The sequence below is a fragment of the Sapajus apella genome, unplaced genomic scaffold, assembly GCF_009761245.1.
Source record: "Sapajus apella isolate SASKATOON/1434 unplaced genomic scaffold, GSC_monkey_1.0 scaffold43, whole genome shotgun sequence".
Taxonomy (NCBI): domain Eukaryota; kingdom Metazoa; phylum Chordata; class Mammalia; order Primates; family Cebidae; genus Sapajus; species Sapajus apella.
In genome coordinates, this window is record NW_022436983.1 from 18,741,848 (window position 1) to 18,753,643 (window position 11,796).

The window sequence follows — 11,796 nt, forward strand, 5'->3', positions numbered from 1 at the left end:
ATGTTCATACATACAAGCACATTCACACATACACATACACACACATTCACACCTTGACTTTCCTCTCTAAGCCTTTGGATTTCCTGGCCAACCTTGCAGTCATCAGGGGTGAGGGGTGGCTATCTCTCAGGGGCATCGGATGCATATCCAGATGGCCCTGCCCTGACCCTCTGGAGGCCCCTCACTAGCTGGGCATTCACTACTTCCTTGGGAGTTCCCTGGATCCCTAGGGTGGGAAGCTCTGCTTTCACCCACAAAATGATTCCATATCAGACAATAATTCCATCAGCAGTTCTCAGAGTGTGGAGCCTGCAGCCCCAGCAGCATCTGGGAGCTTATTGGGAATGCAGATTCTCAGGCCCCAAGGAGCTGAATCAGCAGCTCTGGGGCAGCCCAGCAGTCCATGTCTTTGGCAAGCCCTCCAGGTAATTCTGATGCAGCGGCAGTGTGGGTCATCTCCCAAGCTCCCTGCTCCCACAGCGAACCCTTCCCTGGGCCTGTTACTCCCACTTATTTACTCCAGCCTCGCTATCCCCCTGGTGGGTGAGCAGATAATTCTGCAATGAACCAGGTAAGAAAAATAAAACTGTCCCACCTTTGAACAGGAACACCTCCCAATCATGTAATCTTCCACTCAAAAAAATGTTTTAACTCCACAATGAAATCTTCTCTATGAAAACTGAAATTCAAAGAAACATCCAAATTCTTCCATCCTCAGTTTTTATTCCACTCAATCTTGACCAGGAGGGCTCCATAGATGTCAGGACCCCTCATTGTCAGGCCCTGCAGCCCCAGCCACCTCCTGGGCCACCTCCTACATGCTGGTGTGGTACTTTCACCTCCCTCACTGTTGAATTAACCCTAGCCCAAATTTCCAGAGCATCTGCCCTTCCAAAGTCTGACTCAATAGAGATGAGAATCCCAGCAGCTGCCCAAGGTTAGAAAATACTGGGCGTATAGCTGCTTCAAGATGAAGCTGAACATCTCCTTCCCAGCCACTGGCTGCCAGAAACTCATTGAAGTGGACGATGAACACAAACTTCGTACTTTTTATGAGAAGTGTATGGCCACAGAAGTTGCTGCTGACGCTCTGGGTGAAGAATGGAAGGGTTATATGGTCCGAATCAGTGGTGGGAACGACAAACAAGGTTTCCCCATGAAGCAGGGTGTCTTGACTCATGGCCGTGTCCACCTGCTACTGAGTAAGGGGCATTCCTGTTACAGACCAAGGAGAACTGGAGAAAGAAAGAGAAAATCAGTTCGTGGTTGCATTGTGGATGCTAATCTGAGCGTTCTCAACTTGGTTATTGTAAAAAAAGGAGAGAAGGATATTCCTGGACTAACTGATACCACTGTGCCTCGTCGCCTGGGGCCCAAAAGAGCTAGCAGGATCCGCAAACTTTTCAATCTCTCTAAAGAAGATGATGTCCGCCAGTATGTTGTAAGAAAGCCCTTAAACAAAGAAGGTAAGAAACCTAGGACCAAAGCACCCAAGACTCAGCGTCTTGTTACTCCACGTGTCCTGCAGCACCAACGGCGGCGTATTGCTCTGAAGAAGCAGCGTACTAAGAAAAACAAGGAAGAGGCCGCAGAATATGCTAAACTTTTGGCCAAGAGAATGAAGGAAGCTAAAGAGAAGCGCCAGGAACAAATTGCGAAGAGACGCAGACTTTCGTCTCTGTGAGCTTCTACTTCTAAATCTGAATCCAGTCAGAAATAAGATTTTTTGAGTAACAAATAAATAAGATCAGACTCAAAAAAAAAAAAAAAAGAAAATACTAGCACACTTTGTTTCCTCTGGCAGTTATCCTAGCACAAGCATGCTTCCAGAACCCAGATAATCTAGACCCACAATGTCCTCACCATCCAGGGACCAGAGCAAGGACGGAGAGTAAACAGGACAGAGAAAGGAGAGGATGTGGGGCTCCACCATCCCCCCGGGCCGCTTCTCAAAGAGAGAGACGTTAGGGATAATTCCATCGTCTTGTACAAGTTACAAAATTTCAACTGTGGCTTTCCCAGGTCTTAGGACCTGCATGGGCCGCCTTATCCAGGAATTGACTCCACATGGAAATCACTGGAGATGGAGAGGTCAGGGATGGCCCCTGGGAAGCTGACATTTGTGACAGTCTGTGTGAAGAGCATTCCAGGCAGAAGGAACAGTGAGTGCAAAGGCTCAGAGGCAGGAAGGGTGGTTGCATCGGAGGCACAGAAAGGCAGTGAGCAAGTGGGAGGGGGCTGATCTGAGGGTCAAAGGAAGTTGGCAGAAGGGGCTCCATCCTCACTCAGTGCCTGGTGGGCAGGTATTTATTTGCTATGGTTTGAACAGCCCCTCCAAAACTTATGTTGAAGTGCAATTGCCATTGAATGGTATTAAGAAGTAGAGGCCAGGTGCGGTGGCTTACGCCTGTAATCCCAGCACTTTGGGAGGATGAGGCGGGCAGATCACAAGATCAAGAGATCAAGACCATCCTGGCCAACATGGTGAAACCCCATCTCTACTAAAAAATACAAAAATTAGCTGGGTGTGGTGGCACGTGCCTGTAGTCCTAGCTATTTGGGAAGCTAAGGCAGGAGAATCGCTTGAACCCGGAGGCAGAGGTTGCAGGGAGCCGGGATTGTGCCACTGCACTCCAGCCTGGCAACAGAGCGGGACTCCGTCTCAAAAAAAAAAAGAAAACCAGAAGTGGAACCTGGCTTGTTAAGAGGCAATTACACCATAAGGGCTCTGTCCTTGTGAATGCATTAATGTCATTATCACCAGACTGTGTTGTTCCAAAAGCCGATTCAACCCTCTCTTGCTTGCTCTCTGGCACTCTCCTGCCCTTCTGCCTTTGGCCACAAGAGGACGCAGGATGGAGGCTCTTGCCAAAGGCAGGTCCCCAACCTTGGATTTCCCAGCCTCTAGAAATATGTTTCTTTTCTTTATAAATTACCCAGTCTGTGGTTTTCTGTTATAGTGACATAAAATGGACTAAGACAGTTTAATTGTAATCTGAGAGCAGCAAGAAGCTAGGAAGAGTTTAAAGCAGGGCATGAGATGACCCACTTTACATTTCTGAAAGTTTCCTCCAACTTCTGAGTGGAGAGACCTAGGAATTCTTTTTCCTCTTACATCTGTCTCAGTGGAAAACCACTCTCAGATTCCTGAGTGGAAGCTTCTGAAGCCTGTGCCCCAGGAGTGCTGCACGGCCCGCGTGCCCTCTGCCCTGTGTGCATGGCCTCTCCTCTGCCTTTGTACTCCTTGGGTTTTGAGGAGCCTGGGGGACTTCAAGGGCACCAGAAACCTTTTCTCTGACCCTTCTTCCCTGTAGCCGAAGATTGAGCCTCCAGCCTGCTGCCCCCTCTGTTTCTACCACTCCTTTCACGTGGGCTCAGCTGTGCTTTTAAAAAATGGAAGCTGCTTCCGAAGAAGCACACATGCAACAGAGGCTGTTTGTGGGGTCTGGGACCTTCTTTTCATTCTTCTTCGAAACCCTCAGGGTTTGTGGCAGGTGTGAAGTCAGGGAGTTCTGGGTATCTGGAAAGCACATATTTCTGAAACATAACATTGTCTACCTCCACCCCTCCTCATGGGGAATTCCAAGCAGGACTCCAGTGTTCTGCACCTGCCCGGGTTCTACTTAAGTCCACCTGGCTGTAGCCCCTTCTGCTATGGCATTCTCCTTGTGCTTCCTAAAGGATCCTGACTCCACACGGTTCCCCACCTATGATCACCATGTGGCCTGGACACCTTCCCTGCCCACAGCTCACCTGATCACCAAGGGACCGCCCCCACAGCCTTGACTGGTGCCACCAACTATAGGTGTCAGGGTCCTCCGGGGGATGTCATGGAGCCCGGCTCTGGAGGAGCCTCTCTGACCTGCTCTCTGAGATCTTGCCTCTCCCTCTGTGAAATCTCTCTGGGCATCTGGATCCCTAATTATCTCCCGATCCCCTTAGCCTATCTTCGGAGCAGTCAGGAGCTATCTGCCTCCTCTTCCCTTTCATCTCTCTGTCCACATGTCCAACCTGTTTCCTGAGAAATCACTCCTTTCCTCCTGCTCAGTCAGCATGTCTGCCTTCACCATGCTGTAATTTTCCAAGGCTCCAGTGTTATAAACCAATGTTTCAAGGCAGTTTGCTTGAGGCCAGGAGTGCAAGGCTGCAGTGAGCTATGATCGTGACCAGCCTGGGCAACAGAGTGAGACCCTGTCTCAATAAAATAAAATAATAAAATAAACTAGTGTTTTCCATGGTTCTGGTGTTTAATCCTTCATTGTGCTTTAATTTTCCATGGCTCCAGTGTTTTTAAACCAGTCCTATTTCTCCTTTAGTTTTTAAGTGAAACTTAAAAAAATTAAAAAAATTTTTTTGATTGAGATATAATGTAGATATAGTAATGTGTAAAATACACTATTTTTTTTTTTTTTTGAGACAGGGTCTCACTCTGTTGCCCAGGGTGGAGTGCAACGGCACAATCCCAGCTCACTGCAACCTCTGCCTCCCAGGTTCAAGAGATTCCTGTGCTTCAGCCTCCCAAGTAGCTAGGACTACTGGTACACACCACCACGCCAGGCTAATTTTTGTATTTTTTGGTAGAAACAGGGTTTCACCATGTTAGCCAGGTCGTCCTTGAACTCCTCACCTCAGGTCTACTCACCCACCTCAGCCTCCCAAAATGTCGGCATTACAGGCGTGAGCCACTGCACCCAGCCTAAAATGCACTATTCCTAAATGTCCAGCTCAGGGAATGTTGACCTATGTACACGCTCATATGATCTCTTCCCCAATCAAGATCAAGAATATCCCAGCACCAAGAAAGCTTGCTTGTGCTGCTTCTAGTCAATACCTGCCATCCCCAGGGCAAACCCTATATGGACCTCTTTCACTGTCACCTAATTTCAGGCACAGATATTTCATTCTTTTCATGGTCTTTTGGATTATAAACATTCCACTGAGGATGGGCACAGTGGCTGACACCTGTAATCCCAGCACTTTGGGAGGTCAAGTCAGGAGGTTGGCTTGAGGCCAGGAGTTCAAGGCTGCAGTGAGCAATGACCATGTTGTAGCACTCCAGCCTGGGCAACAGAGTGAGACGTTGTCTCAAAATAATAGGCTGGGCATAGTGTCTCACAACCATAATCCCAGCACCTTGGGAGGCAGAGGCGGGAATATCACTTGAGCCCAGGAGTTCGAGACAAGGCTGGGCAACATGGTGAAGCCACTTCTCTACAAAAACATGCAAAAATTAGCCAGGCATGGCGGTGCATGCCTGTAGTCCCAGCTATTTGGGAGGCTGAGGTGGGAGGTTTGCTTGAGCCCAGGAGGCAGAGAGGTAGGAGGATCGCTTGAGCCAGGGAAGCAGAGATTGCTGTGTGCTGAAATTACACCACTGTACTCCAGCCTGGGTGACAGAGTGAGATCTTATCTCAAAAAAAAAAAAAAATTAAAAATTAAAAAATAAAATTCCTCTGCATTTTCTGTCTTAATTTACATGATACAACTTATAACCACTTAGCTCACACTTTTTTTGCCTGCTCATTAAATAGCCCTCTATTACGCTGTTTGTGGTTAAAACCTTGGAAGTGCACAGCTAAGATCAGAGGTGATGAAATAAAGCCTCTCGGATGCAAGCTGAGCTGAGCCTCTCCCTTGTTTGGGTGACTAGCTCATCCCAGCTTTGGCTTTCCCACTTTCGGGCCCAGGTATCCCACATCCGCAGAACTGCATCGGTGTCAGTCCTGAGCAGACCAGGATGGCTGACCCCCCAGCGCTGTTCCCTCCTTGGTCCTGGACACAGTTGAAAATACACAAGACAAGAGGAGCGGAGTTGAGGGCAGCTCATTGGCACTGTCTGCCTGTGCCTGACACTAACGTTGGAAGGTCCCCAAATGGCAAACTCTTGTGGCTTGTGTGTGGACCTAGGCCGTTTTTGTATTTTCTCCATCTTGGCTGTGTATCAAAATCACTGGGGAGCTGGTAAAAATGTCGCTCCTTCCCCCAACCAACTGGGGGGTGGCCCCAAGCACTGGTATCCTTCAAAGGCCCCAGGTGACTAGCGGGCAGCCAGGCTGGGTAACCAGGGCCCTGCACCTGATGCTGAGAATAAAGCTGTGCCTCTGGCAGAGTCCCGGGACATTTCCTGACCCCAGGAAACAAATCTCTTCCCCAGCCTGGATAGTGTGAGAGCCGAGCCAAGCGTGTCGTGGCCTCTAACATTCATCTATTTTCTGGTTAATCACAGCCCCAGCCCCAAGCCTGTAAATCCAGCCAAAGCCACTCAACATCCGTGGTGGCAGGCGGCCACATAGGCCAAAGGCTTCTCCTCATCTCTCTCTTCAATGATCTCATTGGATCTTGTGGCTTTAAATGTCATTTTTAGGCTAGCAACTCCCAGATTTATAATCCATGCCTTGCTTCCCTACAGCTCATAGCTCCATACTCACACACACACACAACTGCCTCCTTGACACCTCCGTGAGGGTGGCTCGCAAGCATCTTAACCCGGCAGACTGGACGGAGGCTTCCCCCTAGCCTGGGTCCCTCCAGGGTGCCTCCTCTCAGGATGGTGCCACCAGCTACCCGAGCTCAGCCCACTGATGATGCTTGCCTTCCCTCTCACCATCCACCTCTGACCCATCCGCAAATCCTGCCTCTGGCTCCACTACACCCCTGCATCTTGTCAACGCCTGTGCAAGCCCTGCTATCTCATGCCTGGGGGATAGGACTGCTTGAGCCTTCTGTCTCTCTCCTTCCTCTGTCCATCCCCTAATGCTATTCTCTACCCAGAAACCAGAAAGCTCTCTAAACAAACATCAAAACCAAATGGCTTTACTGGGATGTCATTTACATGCCATAAAATCCACCCACTTCAAAGATGGACAATTCATTTTTTTTAGTATATTTACAGAGTTGTGGGAGCATCATTATAACCTAATTTTAGAACATTCTATCACTCCAAATGAAACCTTGTACCCATTAGCAGTCACTCCTCAGCCTCCTCCTCCCCCTCTCCCACAACAGCCCCAGGCAACTGCTAATCTAGTTTCTGTCTCTCTGGATCTGTGGATTCTGGGTATTTCTTTTTTTTTTTTTTTTTTTAGAAGGAGGTTTGCCTCTTTTGCCCAGGCTGGAGTGCAATGGCGTGATCTCGGCTCACCGCAACCTCCGCCTCCTGGGTTCAGGCAATTCTCCTGCCTCAGCCTCCTGAGTAGCTGGGATTACAGGCATGTGCCACCATGCCCAGCTGATTTTTTGTATTTTTAGTAGAGACGGGGTTTCACCATGTTGACCAGGATGGTCTCGATCTCTTGACCTCGTGATCCACCCGCCTCGGCCTCCCAAAGTGCTGGGATTACAGGCGTGAGCCACCACGCCCAGCAGGATTCTGGGTATTTCAACTGAATGAATCACACGATCTGTGGTCCTTGTGTTTGGCATCTTCCACTCAGCCTAATGTTTCCAAGATTTATTATTGCCAACCAGTACCTACTGAATGGATACACCGCATTGTTTATCCATTCATTGGTGGAAATTTGGGTTGTTTCTGCATCCGGGCTATCAGAAAGCTCTTTTAAAAAGTCACCAGCCAGGCACAGTGGCTCACGCCTGTAATCCCAGCACTTTGGGAAGCCAAGGTGGGTGGATCACCTGAGGTCAAGAGATCAAGACCAGCCTGACCAACATGGAGAAACCCCATCTCTACTAAAAATAACAAAAAATTAGCCCGGCATGTGGCCAGGTGTGGTGGCTCACGCCTATAATCCCGGCATTTTGGGAGGCTGAGACAGGCAGATCACAAAATCAGGAGATCAAGACCATCCTGGCCAACATGGTGAAAACACGTCTCTACTAAAATACAAAAAATTAGCTGGGCGTGGTGGCAGCTGCTTGTAGTCTCAGCTATTCGGGAGGCTGAGGAAGGGGACTCACTTGAACCTGGGCAGCACAGGTTGCAGTGAGCCAAGTGCCACTGCACTCCAGCTGGGTGACAGAGCAAGACTCCGTCTCAAAAAAAAAAAAAAAAAAAAATTAGCCAGGCATGGTGGTACATGCCTGTAATCCTAGCTACCAGGAAGGTTGACGCAGGAGAATTGCTTGAACCTGGGAGGCAGAGGTTGCCGTGAGCCAAGATTGCACCATGGCATTCCAGCCTGGGCAACAAGAGCAAAACTCCATCAAAAACAAAACAAAACAACAAACCAAACAAACAAAAGAAAAACTCCCTCTCAAAACAATAACAACAACAACAACAAGTCACACATTGTCACTGCTGCTTAAAACCTTATAATGGTTTCACATGTAGCTACAATGAAGTTTGGCCAAGTGCCGTGGCTCGCACCTGTGGTCCCAGCTATTTGAGAGGCTGAGGTGGGAGGATGGCTTGAGCCCAGGAGTTCAAGGTTGCAGTGAGCTGAGATGGTGCCATTGGGCTCCAGTTTGGGTGACAGAGCGAGACCCTGTCTCAATAAATAAATAAATCGAATGAAGTTTGTTGCTGTGGCCTGCAACAAACTGAGGTCCTGCCCCAGTCCCTGTCACCAAGCTTTTCTCTCCCCACAGCTCACTCTGCCTTCTGTGTCTCTCCTGGACACTCCAAGCTCGTTCCCATCCCAGGCCTTTGCACTGGCTCTCCCCTCTGCTCCATGCCCAGGACACTCCTTCCTCCATTCCTCACAGAGCTGGCTGCTTCTTCCCATTCCCGGAGCAGTGGAAATGTCACCTCCCAGCTACGCTGCTCATGCCTGCTGCGGCACTGTGCCCTGTCTCACTCCTTCACACTTAACCTCTCTCTGAAATTACTTTGTGTGTCTGTCATTTCCTTCCTCCCAGTGGAATATTCAGTCCCCAGAGAGGAAATACCATGCCATCTTCCACACTACTGTGTTCCCAGGGCTGAGAACGGTCCCTGGCACACAGCAGGTACTTAGTTTGCTGAGAGGCCCACGTGGTCTAGGCATGCTTAAGCAACTCCTGCAGTGGCACCAGAAGCCTCAGTTTCCCCCAAGTGACCCTTTGTTCTTAAATGCTGGTCCTATTATTGGCTGCCAAGATGTTAGGGTTGGGTTTGGGGAAAATCACCTGCCTCTCTAGGGTCCCAGATGAAGAGGAGAAACAGAAAAAACCAGAGCCAAATGGCCCTCTCCCTGGCTCACTGTCCCTGGTGAAACTGGGGTGGAAAATCCTAATTCAATTTGATTCCCTGGAGGGCAGCAGCGCCCCATGGAGGAAGAAGTCCTTTCCCTGGTCTTACCAGAGAGACAGGAAGCAGAAGAGAGGATTCTACTAGGAGGCAGGCAGGGGTGTGTGGGTGTGTGGGTGTGTGGGTGTGTGGGTGCGTGGGTGTGTGGGCGCGTGGGTGTGTGGGTGTGTGGGTGTAGAGAGAAGGGCCAGGGTTTGAGGCAGTGACCCCGCCCCTGCTTAATGTGGCTGCAGGCAGGTCAGGCTCCCTCCTCTTCCTGTGGGTGGATGGAGTGGCCTGGTGTGCTTATGCCAACACCCTCTGTGCAGGGAGGTGGGTGTGGAAATCAGAGCTCCTCTGGCCCAGGCAGAAGCTGGGAACCAGCAGGGAGTCTGAAGGGTGCTGCAATGGCTAGATGTATGTCCCTCTCTTCTGATGCCTCCACGTGGTCTCAGTGGTAAAGTCCAGGCTTTGCACAAGCTGGCCAGAGCTCCAACCCAACTTTCCTGGCTCCTCCTCCCTCTTCACACTCCCCGCCAGGTCCCTCTGCTTGAATCCACTGGCTATGTTCTCGAGACACTAGGGATACTCCATGGAGTTTCACACACCGAGCCTTCGCCTCTGCTCTTTCCACCCTCTGAATGCTCTTCCTGGGTGCTATGCCTGGTGATCTCCCGAAGTCAAGGTCTGCCCAGACCTCTGCTCTGGGAAGCCTTTTCTGAGCTGTCCTGACAATCGGGGGCCCCTGTCTATGCACACCCCTCTCAGAGCACTTACTCCTCGACAGGAGGGTTGCAGTATCCATTGACTCGTCTGGAAGAGCAGAGACTGTTTGCTTTCTGATGGACACCCCATCCCCAGGATACAGCATAGCAGCCCCTCAATAAACGTGTTAGAAGGATGAATGAGTGCCCTGCTAACGTCCGAGACCTTCGAGGACAGTGCGTCATTCACCTTGCTGTGGTTCCCATTGGCTGCCAGTTCCCAAATGCCACCCTCGCCCACTGGGAGGCAAAAGCAAGGTGCCAAAGAGATCCTGCAGGGCTGCCCCTCAGAACCGACCACTGGGCCCCATCTCTCAAGGCCTTGCCCTGCCTGGTCTTGGTTTGGGACAAGCCCTCCTGGGAAGGGCGCTCTCCAGTGGCAAACCAGCCCCACTCCACTGCCCGTGCCCAGCGCTGAAGTCTCCCAGAGCTGGGCCCCAGTGATCCTTTTCCCAGAGGCACACTGATCTGAGCTGAGTGTCATAAACCCATCCCGCTGTGTGCCTTCCTGAGCTTCTAGAATCATCCATAAACCCACCCCACTGTGTGCTTCCCGAGCTTCTAGAATCATCCCCCAAGTCCTGCAAGCACATTGCTTCAGCACTGGGCAGCAGAGACCAGTGGGGTATCAAGCAAGTGTAATAAATACAAGTTATCTGGGAAAGAAAACTTCCTTTGTTTATTTTCCAGAAGCCTTGGCTCATCAATCTTCCCCTCCTAACCTGCTTTGTGCTCTGCTAGCTTTGCTTCCGACAAAAAGGAATTTGGTTTCTAATAGCATCTGTCGTCTGCAGGGTGTCCCCAAACAGTAGCAATAATGAGTTGAATGTGGCATAGTTGGAAGCCTTCAGAAGCCAATGCCAGATGTCAGGCCCTCAGTGGGTCCCTCTAAGGACGCTGGGGCCAGAGCACAGGGCAGGGTTTGGGCCGGGCTCAAATTCTGGAAGGTCCCTGGGAGTCATTCATCCAACAGACACTGAGAAGAGCCCATCATGTGCCTGCCAGGCCCTGGGTGGGCACTGGGAAGGCCCCAACTGGCACTGCCAAGTCTGGCTACCAAAGAAGAACAGAACGGGCAGTGGAGGCAGGACCCCACCCCCAACTCAGTCAGCTGGGCCATCCCCTGGGAAGCCTGGGAGGCGGGATGGCAGGAGATTTGGACCCAGGTAGACCTGCCAGAACTCAGGTTTCTTAACCTTAGAACTCAGGATTCTTAATCTGAAAAGCAGGCAAGCAGTCTTTACTTCACCAGGCGGCTTGAGAACAGAATGAGAGAATGTGTAACTCATCCCGTCCAAGTCCAGCACATGGGCGGAGCTCAGCATCCTTTGGATCCCTCAGGCCTCTGCGGCGTGACAGGTGCCCAGGCGCTGGGGGTGGGTGGGGCTCTGCGAGGGCAGGCACTTCTGGCTTCTGGGCTCAGATTTCTTGCCTAGAGCCTTCTGCAGCTGCCGCCCTCTCCTGAGAAAATGCAGGCAGAGCCACTCCGGGGCAGCTGGTGGCCTTGAAAGAATGGAAGAGAGCCCCAAGGAACCAAGGCTGCTGGGAATTGACAGGCAGCAACATTTGTCCTCAGCCCCACCCACCTCCCTTCCCAGGGCCCGCCTCCAAGCACACCGCGTGCTGTTCTCCGGCAAAGCCAGGGCCTCTGGAAGCCCCAGGAGCTGAGGGGCTAGAGCCTCGCCTTCCCCTCACCATAACAGCCCTGTGGGGAGGTGGGGGACTCTTTTAACGCCCTGGTGGAGATGAGGAAATTTGGGCCCAGGGAGGTGCAGGTTTCAGAGCTGCCCCGCCTGTGCCCGGAACAAGGTCATTCCCCATAACCCATGCATCTGCAGCGGAGGGGAACGGGGGCTGGACGTCCCTTTT

The 11,796-nt window shown here is 51.0% G+C and overlaps 1 pseudogene across 1 annotated transcript; it reads left to right on the forward strand.

Annotated features, from left to right (window-relative positions):
- Positions 1 to 950: 950 nt before the first annotated feature.
- On the forward strand, positions 951 to 1,755 carry LOC116566487 (annotated as a pseudogene). Its single transcript, XR_004275882.1, has one exon. The product of XR_004275882.1 is annotated as a 40S ribosomal protein S6 pseudogene (transcript).
- Positions 1,756 to 11,796: the final 10,041 nt, after the last annotated feature.